This window comes from Phyllostomus discolor, chromosome 6, assembly GCF_004126475.2.
Source record: "Phyllostomus discolor isolate MPI-MPIP mPhyDis1 chromosome 6, mPhyDis1.pri.v3, whole genome shotgun sequence".
Classification (NCBI taxonomy): domain Eukaryota; kingdom Metazoa; phylum Chordata; class Mammalia; order Chiroptera; family Phyllostomidae; genus Phyllostomus; species Phyllostomus discolor.
Genome location: NC_040908.2, coordinates 154,579,244 through 154,593,327, shown reverse-complemented (window position 1 = coordinate 154,593,327; position 14,084 = coordinate 154,579,244). Strand labels below are relative to the sequence as shown.

General features: G+C 52.3%; 1 protein-coding gene across 1 annotated transcript in view; it reads right to left on the bottom strand.

Moving 5' to 3' along the window:
• Positions 1-14,084, bottom strand: part of PRDM11 (PR/SET domain 11) — an 80,509-nt gene that overhangs the window by 47,134 nt on the left and 19,291 nt on the right. The gene's annotated exons all lie outside the window — the stretch shown is intronic.

Sequence of the window (14,084 nt, the reverse complement as noted above, 5' to 3'; positions counted from 1 at the left end):
CGCCGCTGCCACTCAACTCGCCGGCCGCGCACCGTACGCCCGCCCCACTTCCCCACCTGCGCGGCCTGGGTGGGGGCTTGACGCCTGCATTCTCCCTTGCCTCCGGCCACCCGCGCCACGCTTGGTGCTTGGCGGATCTCATGGCCCGTGGATAGACAGCCCCCTGCCTCCCGTGAGAGGCAGGAACCCAGGGGCTGGAAGGTGTCAAGTGAGTTGCCCAGGGACACGCAGCCCATTCCTGGTGACGTCTGTACTGGAGCCTGGGGCCCTCTCCCAGTAAATTGGAAACAGAACCCCCAAACTCAAGCGTGAGGTCTGAGATCTGGTTTTCCTCCATGTCATACCCTCTGCCAGGTCCCCTTACAGTGGGACCACGGGGATCACCCTGGGGTGGTTCAGGCCTCAACACACTTGTCAAGCTGCCAGGTGGGGACAAGAACCAACGCATTTGGAAGGGGTCACTGAACACCCCTGCCCTGAGGGATGGCACTCAGGTGGCAACATCCACACACGGACATTCTCAGGCAGTTGCGTGTCATGGTCAGGGGCCTGGGCTCCAGCGCAGCGGCGCTGGTATTCGAATCCTGCTGATCAGCTCTGTGCCCCTGGGCAGGTGTGATGGACCGAATGCCCACAGCTGCCCGCCCCAAATCATATGTTGATGCCCAAAACGCCACGTGCCTGTATTTGGAGACAGGGTCTGCCAGGACATCATAAGAGTTCAGGGATGTCCTAAGGGCGGGGCCCAGATCCAGCAGGGCTGCTGCCCTTGCAATACGAGGGGAGAGGAGACGCAGGAGCTTGCTCTCTGCAGCCAGCAGAGGCAGGGGGAAGGCCACAGTCTGCAAGCCAGGAAGAGAGGCTTCACCAGGAACAGAGTCAGTCGGCACCTTGACCTTGGACTTCCCAGCCCCCAGAACTGGGAGAACTAAATGTCTTGTTTAAGCCACCCAGTCTGTGGCGTTTTGTGATGGCAGCTCAGCCAACTAAGACAGCAGGTTACCTAACCTCTGTGCTCCGACTTCTTTGCACGGAGAATGTGGCTAAGATTAGATTCTATCACAGACGGGGCTGTACTGCACCGAGGTGAGCTCGAAGGGAGCGAGGTGCAGTCTGAGCGATCCCTCGGGGGGAAGGCTGACCAGGAAGGCGGACAGGAGGAGGGACCTCATGGGGGTGAGGAGGTTTTGCATTCTCTCCACCGGACTGGATTTGTCATTGTCATTGTTGGTTTAGTCAGTCATTTGCACACTCTGGCACCGTATTAGACACATTGCTTGGGACCATTTTACATTGAACTTCCCTGCTTTGGCCCTTCTGTCCTCTGCCAGCCTCACCTGTATGCCATGCTCCACCCCGCCATGAGGCCCGTGAACTTGCTGTGTCCCCCACCTGCACCCGCATGGAAACTCCTACCCTAACCTATAGCTCTTGCTGTCCCCCCACCATAATACCCTGTCCACACTTAGAATGGTCATTCATTAGCCTGATTGTTTGATTCATATCTGTTTCCCATAATGGATTATAAGTTCCCAAGGGCAAGGTGTGGGCCCTTTTGCTCACCGTTGATTGCCAGCACCTGTCACGATGCCTGACGGCAGGGTGGCACTAGCCGAAGACAAGCAAGGTGCCAGGGCGTAACCTGGAAGAGCACCCACTCTCGGAGTCATGCGCTTGCAAGAATGGCACCTAGGGGTGAGTGTCTTCTTAAATTGTGCACCCTGGGGGCCTTGCTTGCCTTACTCTGGTCTCAGCCTTGCCTGGCACGTAGCACATTCCCAAGAAATATTTTCCAAATGACCCATGTCATCATTCACCGCCCCCTCCTCTAATACATATGCTCTGCTGGCCCCGTTGACAATCTCAGCTCTAGAAGAGACCTTAGAAGGGGAGACATGGTGGGCAGTATTGTTTTGAATCCTCTTCTTAAGATGCCCTCTCAGTGATTTTCGCCAGGCAAGGGGGCGGGGGGTGCTGGTCTTGACAGGCAGTGAGGTGCGGTGGAGGGTGCGGTGGAATCCGACTCACAAGGCCTGGAGCTTGAGTGTGACAGTGAGTTGTAAAGCACACCCGTGTGACCATGGGCGCATCACTTAAACCGGGGGGCCCGACCCCTGCTCCGTGGCCTGTTAGGGAGCAGGCTGCCCAGCAGGCCAGTGAGAGAAACTGTATCCCTCCATCCCGCTGTTCCCCATCACTGGCCGAACTGCCTGGGCTCCACCTCCATCCCATCCTTGGCTTCCACGAAATGGTCTCTGGTGCCAAAAAGGTTGGGGACCACTGACTTAAACTCTCTGGGCCTTAGTGTCTTCCTTGTAACATGGAAATGATCCTAACTGCCAGGTTATCCGCACGAGGAGTGAATGAGATAGAGGTGGGGGCAAGGCCTCGGACAGAGCCGAGTGCTGTGGGTTTGTAAGGAATGGTAACGTTTAACGGGCCACCCGGAGGTAAGGGCCACGGTGCACGAGAAGAGGAGAGAGGAGACGGGGGATGCAGGGAAGAGATTCACAAAGAGGGAAGGGAAATTGAGAAAAGTAGGTGATGGCGAGAGAATAGAGGATGGAAGGGGAAGGAGAAGGGAGAGGAATGTGGGGAAAAAGTAGGTGGAAAGGGGGAGGAAGACCAAAAGAGGGACAAAGACAGGAAAAACGGCACACAGACACTTTCCTGAGTCTTACATGGTGCCAGGAAAACCATCCGCTTGAGGAAAGCACTCATTTGTATCTCAAAGTAGAGAGGTCTACAGGCCACTTCCTTTCACATCTGATTTTTATTCATAGCCCACCTTCATCACATTAGAGGACTGTGAAGATGTATAACACAGACACACACCCAACAGGAGACAGAAAAACCAGAGACCTCATGGAGAAAGAGTAATGCCAATGATACCAAGAAACTGTTTTAAGATGGTTAGTGATCTAGCTGTCCAGTCAGTTCTGAGCTTCCTAGCAGCTAAGGCAAAAAAGGAAACATGATGGGTTACAGAGGACTTGCTATTTGACACCTATTTATTGACAGTCTGCACAATTAAGTTCTCTCCATTCTTGGAGGAGTCCAGCTGCCTGGAGAACCAAGATCAAGCCTTATTTGCATGACCGATGTGCATTACTGCCCCTGTGCCTGTAAGGAAGGCCATGGGGACAGGTCAGGAGAAATGGGATCTGGCAGAATCAGTGAAATTCTCTCCTCCATTTGGGAAGAGAGAATTTGAACTTGTTTCTTTCATTGAGTCCATCCCAGCGGGCACTGCAAGGAAGGTCTGAGCAGGTGAAGCTCCCCAAACCATGTCTGCAGACTCCTGTGGCCCTGCTTGCCTGGTGAGGGCCTTGGGGGAGGCGTGGTGAGCAGGCCTTGCGGAGGACTCCGAGCTGCTGGCAGTGGTCCCTCTCAGCTGGCTCCTCCGAGTCTGCACATGCAGAGATTAGGCATGTTGCAAACCCAGCAGTGAGATGCAAACCAAGAGGAGGGGGCAGAATGTGGCTCGGGAGGCTGCAGCTCTGTTTTCACCCTTGGCGGCACGCCAGGGGCCTGGAATGCCCAGCAGCCCGTGTGGCCAGAGGACTGGGAGTCTGTGCCCACTTGGTTTCCCCAGAGGCTGGCAACATGAGAATCTGGCAGGTCTGTCCTGGTGCCACCACAGCATCCTCCGCTGGCCCTTCTGACAACAAAGGAATAGGAGATGAGGGGACTGGGTTAGGTATGCGGAGCCCCAGGTCTCAGTCCCGGCTGTGCCGTAAACTTTTCAGGTGACCGAGAGCACGGTCTTGCCTTGCCCTGAGCCTCAGCTACCTTCCTGGAGAACACAAGGTCCAACACGGTTCTTAACAGTAAGTCACAGGAGTGGGGAGAGCATGGGATCGTCACAGGGAGTTGTTGAATGGAGAGAAAAAATCACCTTGAACTTATACATCAGATAGATTTGCAAACATGTGTAGATACTTTTGCGATGAACATAAGGTACATTTATTAAAAAGTGTTACTGAGTTCATAGAAGCGCTACATCACCACGTGTTTGTCAATCATGCTGACACCAGCATGGCCACTCACAGTGCCTGTGACCTTGAGGACACTCACTAACCACTCGTGCAGGTTCGCTGGTTTCCCCGTCTGTCCGCTGGGAGGGAGGCGAGGACCTATCTCACAGGGCTTGTTTACACGGCATAATGCCTGGCATGTCATAAGATAATATGGAGTTATAAATATTAGTTCTTATTATCACTCATTGTATCCACTTTTTAAGGTATAACAGACACTGGGTGGGCACAGGGGTGAAAACTGTTGACATTACAATACTGCTGTGAGGGGCTTCACAGCGGTATTTTAATTCCCTTACCAGAGAAACTCTTTTACTAAATCTATACTTTGAAGATGCTTATCCCAGTAGGAAACAACGGGAAAGAACATGAAAGAGCAATTGGCAAAATAAGAAAGACAAATAGCCAATATGATTTATGGGAAACTGCAAAACCTTAACACTCGAATACAAATGAAAACAAACAAACAGTGTTTTTTCTTCTATTAAGTTGGCAAAGATTAAAAATACACGTATTCAGAGCTGGCAAGTGTAGGGGAAGGACCCGACAGGCCCAGTTCGCTGGACTATAAACTCGTCTGTCCTTTGTGAGGGGAATTTGGCATCACGTATCAAAAGCCTTGAAATGAGCAAAACCTTAGCAGGAGTAATCCTCCTCTTGGAATTTATCCTAAGGATATAATTGAGTTGTGTGTAAATATTTACTTACAAAGCTGTCCTCTGCAACACTATTTTTAGTAGCAAGAAACAAAAAGCAATGTAAACCTCAAAAGTGGGAGAGAGGTTAATAGGTAGCATAGAATGAAATACCAGACCGCAGTTCACAATGCTTTAGAAGAATATTTATTGATGTGGAAACAAATACTCAACATATTGGAAAATAAAAATGAATGTTATTGCCCTGGCCGGTGTGGCTCAGTGGATTGAGCGCCAGTCTGCAAACCGAAAGGTCACTGGTTTGATTCCGGGTCAGGGCACATGCCTGGGTTGTGGGCCAGGTTCCCAGTTGGGGGCGTGTGTGCTGTTTCTCTCCCCCTCTTTCTACCCCCTTTCTCTTTCTCTAGAAATAAATAAATAAGATCTTTTTTTTTTACAAAAGTAAACATTATTATTTAGTGAAAGATGATCACTGGAAAAGGCCAGGTACTATATGATTCCAACTATAGGGCCTTCTGGAAAAGGTGAAACCCTGGAGACCGTAAAATGGTCAGTGGTTGCCAGGGGTGAGAGGTTGGGAAGGATGGGTAGGAGGGACATGGGGGACTTTCAGAGCCGTGAAAACACTCTGCGTGGGACTAAAACGGTGGACACCTACGATTATGCATTTGTGCAAACCCATAGAACGTGCAACACCAAGGCTGAGCCTTAACGCAAACGACGGACGTCAGGTGATTGTGATGCGTCAGCAGGGGCTCATCAGTTGCGTAAAATGTGCCCCTCTGGGGTGGGGTGTGCACAGCGGGGGACTGTGGGAGGCCGGGGGGTGTTTGGGAACTCACTATCTTTTTCATTTTGCTGTGAGCCTAAAACTGCTCTAAACAATCAAGTCTATTTTTTAAAAAAAATGAAAAGTATGAAAGATAGATACAAAATAATACCATTTAAAATGTATACGCATAGCCATATGGATGTGCAGGCAGAGGTCTGGGAGGATGCATTCTGGGTTATCGGTCACTTGTGGCTAGCTGGTGGAGGGACAGTGTTAAAGAGAGAGTTTCTGATTTCTTTTCTCTTCTTTCTTTCTTTTTCCCTTATGAAAAAGAATGTTGCTTAAAACTTCTTTCAAGAAAGTCTTTATACTCATTTAGTTTAGAAAGTGCTAGAGAAGATCCCTAAGGTTCTCTCGTCATCATTCCCTTGTCATGAGATGCTGACATCAAACCAATTGGTCAGGAGGAGGGAGGAACCCAACCTACAGGCCGAGTACCAGGCGTGTAAGTGGCACCAGATGCGTATCTGGTGAATGAATGCATCAATCAATCAATCGGTCAGGAAGGGCCCTGTGATTTCTCCATTGAAGCACCTCTCTCTCTTTTTCCTCATGATTCCCATGTTGAAAGACATTCTCTGCTACACTGACCGCGTACATTGTGTGGCATCGTCCACTTCCCCAGCCCTCCCTAAACACACAGGTCACGCCATCGCCGGGGCCAACACGCTCGTTGGCTGTTGTCATTCTGAGCAAAAGCAAACAAATCTGGCACACACATTCGCTGGTCCTGCTAATTAATATTAACTGATAAGAAAGTGTATGATAGTCACTAAGCTGCTTTGTATTTTAGAAATAGGTCAGTGGAGAACACTATGCAGAAATGAGAATGAGCAAAGGACAAGCACGTGCTGTAGCGTGGATGAGTCACAACACTGGGAGAAGAAGTGGGACCTCAAAGAGCACGTGCGGTGTCATTCCATGTATGGAAGGTTACAGAGTGGGCAGAACAGGGGATCGGAAGTAGCAGTGTTCATGGTTATCCATGGGGACAACTGGGACGGGAGAGAGGGAGGGCCCTCGGGTGCTGGTCACGCTCTGCTGATCTTGACCGAGCTGCTCCTCTGGGTGTGTTAGGTTTGTGAAAGTACACTGAGCCTTGCTCTCACTGTGTGTGCATTTTTCCACGTGTATTCGCATGTTAATAAAAATGAACACATACATATGGGCAGGGGCCCGAAGGAAGGACAAAGTCCTCCCGTGGGGGACTCTGACCCCGTGCCGCCCTGACTCCGCATCTGGGGGGCCTGTGGCAGTGGGGTCTCAGGCCTCCGTCCGAAGAGCAGCTCCCACTGAGCTGGACCAGTGAGCTGGCATTGGGGGCGGGTGGTCGGGCAATGGAACACGTTCTCCCAAGGCGGTTTTGGTCCCATCATTGATGGTTGACTCCACCGTCCGTGAGACTTGGATAAGAAGACGTCGGGAAAAGAAGTGTAAAGGTTCATGAGTCGAGTGGAGAAGGTAGTTAAGGGTGGTGCCTTTTTTATGTGCTCGCTCCTCACCGAGGACGCTGCTGGCGGCTTAGCTGGAGCCCATGCGCCCTCTCCTCCCCACGGAGAACCACACACTGTACAGGTGCCACCCCTCCCGCCGCCAGAACCAACTGCGACTCGGCAGAGCTGAGCGTGCCCTGGGCTCCAGGGGTGGGCTCCGATGAACATACTCCAATTACGGTAACACCCTCCCCTCCCCAACTATTAGATCACGGACCCGGCCTTTAACCAATCACCTTGTCATCTCCTGAGATGACTCCTGACCTACAGAGGCCCATCAAAGGGCGGGAAGAACTTCTATGTCACGACTCAAACGAGAGAGCGCACCCACGTGATGGCAGCTGGCAGCCGTGCCCTGCAGGGGACCTTGGCAGGGGACCGCTTCAGGAGGAAGCTAGGGCAGCAGAGTGGAGGGAAGGTGTTGTAGGGAGAGACGTGTTTGGTCTCTGTCCCCCGTTCCTGGCACAGAGCTCCTGAAAACGCTGGCATTTCCCAAGTGACAGGAGTATCTTTCGTTCTTCAGAAGGAGCCCCTTCCTGTCACACCTGAATTTACGCCAGTGGGGGGACTTGGGGTGGGGCCCCTGTGCCTCAGGGTGGGCTGGTCGCCAGAAAGACCCAGCGATTCCAGTTAGAACTTGCAGCCCCACCTACTGGTCTCCTAGGACAGGAGGGGCCTGGAGACTGAGCTCTACAAAAAGAAATTTTTTTATTGAGTTATAATTGACATAAAAACATTGTTAGTTGCAGGTATACAACCTCATGATTTGACATTGGTATATATTGCAAAAGGACCGCCACAAAAATCTCACATCCGTCACCACACACAGAAACAGGATTTTTTTTCTTGTGATGAGAACTTTTAAGATCTACTCTCTCAGCAACCACAGTATTATGCACAACAGTGTGCATGCGGTAACACCAGATGCTGGGCAGGACTTGTTTATTTTATACTGAACATTTACACCTTCTGTTTCCCTTCGCCCACTTTGCCGACCCCTGGCCCCCTGCCCTGCCCCCAGCCTCGGGCAACCAACAATCTAGTCTCTGTATTTATGAGTTTATTTTGTTTTTGTTTTTTTAAATTCCATATGTAAGTGAGATCATACAGTACTTGTCTTTCTGTGCCTGACTTGTTTCACTTAGCATAACGCCCTCAAGGTGCATCCGTGTTGTTGCAAATGGCAGTATTCCTTTCCTTCTTTATGACTAAATAGTATATATATATATATATATATATATATATATATATATATACATACTACGTAGTGTGTATATATATACTAGTGCAGACATAGGTACAGGTACAGGTATAGGCATAGGCATAAGTATAGATTAGACATCGATATCTCGCCACACTTTCTTTATCCGTCTGTCCATCAGTGGGCACTCAGGTTGCTCCCAGGCCTTGGCTATTGTCAATAATGCTGCAGTGAACATCAAGGTGCAGATATCGTTTTGAGTTAGTTTTTGTTTTCTTTGGATAAATACCCAGAAATGAAACTCCTGGGTCATATTGTGGTTCTATTTTTAATTTTTTGAGCAACCTCCATACCAAACAGTATCCTCACCAACATGCAACTTCTGGTCTTTTTGGTGACAGCCCTTCTGAGGGCCGCGTGGCTTTGAGTTGCGTTTCCCTGGCGACGAGCGGATGCGTGACGTTCGGCGCCTTCTCGTGCACCTGTTGGCCCTCTGCAGGTCTTCTGTGGGAAAATGTCTATTCATGCCCTCTGCCCAGTTTCAAATCAGTTTTTTTTTGTTATTGAGTTGCATCAGTTCTTTATATATTTTTAGATACTACCCCGTATCAGACATGCGATTTGCAAATATTTTCTCCCATTCTGGAGGATGCCTCCAAAATTCTCGAGCGACAAGAGCTGAGAGCTTCCTGATGGTGCACACCCCAAGGGGCCAGGAGAGCGGCGCTGCCGGAGAGTGAGCTCAGAGGCTCTGCGCCCCTACCTGGCTCCTGCCTGTCTTCCACCTGGCTCTTCCTGAGTGTGTCCTTCCTAATAAACAGTAATAGAAAGCAAAGGGCTTCCCTGAGTTCTGTGAGTCACTCTAGGAAGTAACAGACCTTGAGGAGGAGTTGCAGACACCCCTGACTTACGCTGGCCAGGAAGCACAGGCCCCCCAGGACCGGGGACTGGAGTCTGCAGGGGGCATCTCCTGGGGCTGAGCCCTTGGCCTGCGGGCTCTGTGCCAGCCCTGGATCGTCCGTTTTAGAACTGAACTGAGCTGTTGGACACCCAGCTGGTGTCAGTGTATCTGAGAATCGGCTGGTGTTGGAAAACGTCTCAGAAACGGGGACTTGGACGGGGTGAGAGGTGCTGACTAAACCAGCCCTGGGACCCGCCCTGCCTGTGAATGTCCTGCTACACGTCTCCGTCACTCAAGACCCCAGCGCAGGGTTTCTGTCACATGCAGCCACCGCCATCCTCCCCGGCACCCTGTCCTCCTACCAAGGTGCAGCCCCCACCTCCCCGTGGTCCACTTCCGCTGGGTCCACAACTGGCTGTGCCTCTGTGAAGTGTCCACCTCGATGGTGTTGGCCTCCAAAGGGGCAAAGTGGGTGGGTGCACAGCATCTCACCCCGGCCGCCTGCTGCCCCTCAGCCCAAGACCCCACTGAAGCTATAACCGGTGTGCTCTTGTGCACTTGCATTGCTCAGGGGAGCGCAAACCGGAACCTCTATCGGGGGCGATGATTGTACTGGGAAACTTTTCAGAATGCACATACCCTTCGATCCTGCTATTTCACTTCTAGAAACTTCTCTGAGACCCATGTGTTAGAGTAATCATCGCAGCACTGTATGGAATAGCAAGAGACTGGAAACAACCTGTGTGCCCCTCTGGAGGCTGGTTAAATGCACGATGGCACAGCCACACACAACGGGCAGCTGCTTCAGGGAAGACGGTGGAGCAGGGAACTCCGCCCACTCCTCCAGGGACGCAGCCCGGCTGGGCCACCTCTCCCTGCGGCCTGAAGGGCTGCAGGGGCAGCCTGACTGTCTCCCTGCTTCCACTCCACCCCTCTTGTCCATTCTCCATCCCACAGGGAGGGTGAACCTCTTACAAGTTAAGTCAGACCAGAGGCCCCAGCTCAAAACCCTCCGCAGGGTTCCATCACACACGGAGCCAGGAGCAAAGCCCTTCCTGGCAGGCCAGGGGGACAGTCTGCCCATCCCTTCGGAGACCTCATGCCCTCCCCTCCCCCTCCGCACCCCTCACTCCCACCCCAGCCGCAGGGACTGCTTCCCTTGGCCTGAACCATAACACGTTCTGTCTGGGTGCTTTGCACTGGCTGTTCCCTCGGCCTGGAATGCTCTTCCCCCACATTGCCACAGGGCTTGCTCCCTCACTGCCTTCAGGCCTTTACTCAATGTCACGTCCTCTGGCTGCCTAGATACAACAGCGACTCCCTTAAACTTTCTACCTCTCCTTCCTGGCTTTATTTTTCTCCAGAGCACGACTTGCCAACAAATTGATGTAGTGCTCATTTATTTTATTTGCTGCCTGTCTCCCCAGCTAGAATGTAAACTCCGGGAAGGAAGAGACGTTTATCTGCTTTGTTCATTCCTGCATCCTCTGCCGCGAGAACGGTGCCTGGTGCAAGGCAAGCACACCGTACGCGTAGGTTGTTGAGTGGAGTATGTAGCTGGCGGTGGAAACAAAACTGAGGGAAAGGGCCATATGTGCGATGTGAGAGGCCACAGAAATGGTGATTGAGACCATGGATGCCGGTGCTCGGCTGCCTGGGATCAACTCCCAACTGCATCGCTGATGGCTGTGTGATGTCAGGGGAGTTTCCTAACCACTCTGTGCCTGAGGATATTAATAGCACCTACCTGATAAGGGTTAAATAAATGTGTTAACACTTATACTATACTTGGAATAGCGGCGGACGCAAAGGAAGCTATGTAAACGTGTTATATGAAACAACCATGCCCTATGTTAATAAAATAACAAGGACACACTTTACATGCACTCATGTATGTGCAGCGCAGTGCCAGGCCGTGCCAGCTGCTGCTCCCAGGACTGAGGGCTAAGGGGGAGAGGGACCGACTTCTCACTGAATTTTAAACCACGTGTATGCTTTTCTGATTTTTAAAAATAAATTAATAACGCCTAGGAGTTACTCATTACTGAGGCCTGGTGAAAGGTATGTAGAGGTTGATTATACTCTCTATATACCTTTTGGCATAATGAAATACAAAAAAATATAGATTAGTATTAGGAAAAGAGCCCTTCTTTCCCCGGAACTTTACAAATAAGTAAACGCCCAGCAGGCCAGTGAACGGAGCAGGAAAAGAGGAGAAGGCATCTGCCCACGGAGGGAGGGTAGGCAGAGGGGGCTCGTCCTAACCACCTGCCATCCCCCTGGAAGGGGACCCTGAAGTCCAAACAAATTCCCTGAGGCCGGCTGGGCTCCAGGATTCCACACGGCCAAGTGGAGCACGGCCAAATAAGGCCTGGCGAGAAGGGGGCGCGTGCCTGCAGAGGGAGGGCCGGGGTCAGGCTGCAAGCCGTGCAGAGTCTCTGGGCTGCAGATACCAGGGCTCAGGGCGGCCACGCTTGCAGATGACAAAATGGGAGGGTGGGAATGTCGTGAGTGACAGAGGCCCGGACATGGAGATTCATTTACGGATAACAGAAGCCATCTGCACTGGTGCCAGGGGACCTAACAAAGCCTCTGGTTTCCTCAGCAACTTGCCCCCATGCTAATGCAGAAGGCGGAGACTTAAAGCGGTCTGTCCCCAGGTCATGCCTATGGCCGTGAAGGGGCAGGGGCTGGGTACAGTGTGGTCTCACATCTTCCTGCCTCCTGCAGGCCAGAGCTGAAAGGACGCTCCCAGACCTCCTGTCCCAGCCACCCTCCCTTTTTAGACAAGGAAACCGAGGCCCAGAGGTGAAGTGACTTGCTAAGACCTCCCAGAGGAAGGCAGTGAGAGACAGGAACCACCGCCATCCAGCCATTCCCCTCACCCAGCCCTAGTAGGTTCTCTGCATTCTCCACCTACACTCCTCCTGGCCCTGGACCCTCGGAGCCTGGAGCCTCTCTTCAGTGAGGTGAGACCCTGGTGAAATACCATAGGGTGTTTTGGCCCCAAGATAAGAGGTCTGCTAAAGGCCTGTGGAGGGAGGGGCTGCAGCCCCAGCACCGGCCTTTACTCCCCCAGTCTCTGCCCCCCTCCACCCTGCCCCCACCATTCTCATTGGCTGTTCATTGGCCCAGTCCTGCCCGGAATCTCAGAAGTCACCTAAACCCCTGCTTCTGAGGGTGTGGTCCTCAGACCAGCAGTGCTGGGACCGCATGGAGCTTGCTAGAAATGCCATCTGGAACTTCACCCCAGATCCCCCAAAGGGAATCTGTCCGGGATGCTGTCCTCTAAGAACACAGCAGCCAGTGAGACGGGGGTGCTGGGCTGGGACCTCATGGGCCTCCCAGTCTCTGCTCACTATGGCCGCTCCCAGAAAAGATGCCCTGGTGTTCTGCACACACAGCAGAGTCTGAGAGGCACCGGTCTCAACTGCAGATGCACAAAGCCTCAGTGCGTGTGACCTCCAAGCACGCACGAGAACCTCTACCAGGGAACTCACTCTCGGGCAGCCAGACAACTACTGCATCTTTGGACAAGAGGTGTGTGTGCGTGTGTGTGCGTGCATGTGCACATGCACATGTGTGATGGGAGAGGTGTCTGCCATGGGTTCTGAGCACTGCTTCTGAGTATGTCAAACGGTAAGGCTGCACCACCCTCTGACCCAAGCCATTTTGGTCGTGAGTCACATGGGCCATCAAGTAGGTCACGGCGGCCACAGCATGAACACCGTGTAACGGCTCTCTCCCCAGAGAAGGGGCCTGGCTTGTTGACTGCTCGCCACAGAAGGTGCCCAGTCCTTCGCCCCCAGTTCCGGTGCAGCGTAACCCACTGCCCACACAGTCACATCTGGCCCATCATGTCACCCACGGCACTTACAGCTGGGTTGCTACCCAGTGACAATCCTGCTGTCTGCTGTGCTGTGATAAACGGACTTGCTGACCCACGGAGCCTTGGCCACACTGAGCATCTAGGTGATGGTACTGGGGCTCTTTCCTATAAGTGTGTAGGGGGTGTCTGTGGGTCTGAGCATTTGCCAATAGAGGCCATTTATGAAGAATTAATTATCTTCCAGCCTGGCTGGTGTGGTTCAGTGGATTGAGCACTGGCCTGCTAACCAAAAGGTCACCAGTTCGAATCCCAGTCAGGGCACATGCCCGGGTTGCAGATCAGGTCCCCAGTTGGGGACAGAGGCAACAAACTGATGGCTCTCACACACCAATGTTTCTGTCCCCCTAAAAATAAATAAATAAAATCTTTTAAAAAAGATTTAATTGTTTTCCCATGTCCTCAGGCAAAGGCTTGTACACGTGGGCTCACACTAAGACCTTGACCTGAAGGGACTCAAAGGGGACCTGGCCTCCTTGAGCACCTACTGCGTGCCGGGCCTGGCGCCAGGTGTTCCACTCTCGCATCGTCTCGCCTGACCCTCTCCACAGCCCTGCAGCTCGGGCTGGACCCCCTGCTTACATCTGGTGAACCTGGAGCTCCGCCTGCAGCGCGGTCTCCAAAGAATAACAAGCAAATTATCAAGACACAGGCAATAAAGAAGTAAACAAAGAGTGAGATGATTTGTGAGAATGATACCTGAGAGTGCAAGGTGGTGCGATCGCTAATTATCATAATGACTGTCTGTCAGGCTCGCTCAGACAAACGGGTGTTCTGGGGCCGCTCGGGCTAAGCTAACGAGCTCGACACCGAGGAGGCACCGTGCGGCTGTGGCACTCCAGCAGGGAGGTGAGCCTGGCGAGGATGACGGAAGACCTTCATCCTGGTCCTCCAGGAAGGAGGCAGGAAGGGCCCAGATGAGGCTGATGCTGGGCCCTGTGCAGGGTGTTCCACACACACCATCCAGGACATCCAAATTCGCTTGTGCTGCGTTCCTGCCCTAGGCAGTGCCAGGCACTGTCCTAGGTGCTGGGAACCACGAGGAAACTAGGTCCCTATCCTCATGAGACTTGAAGCC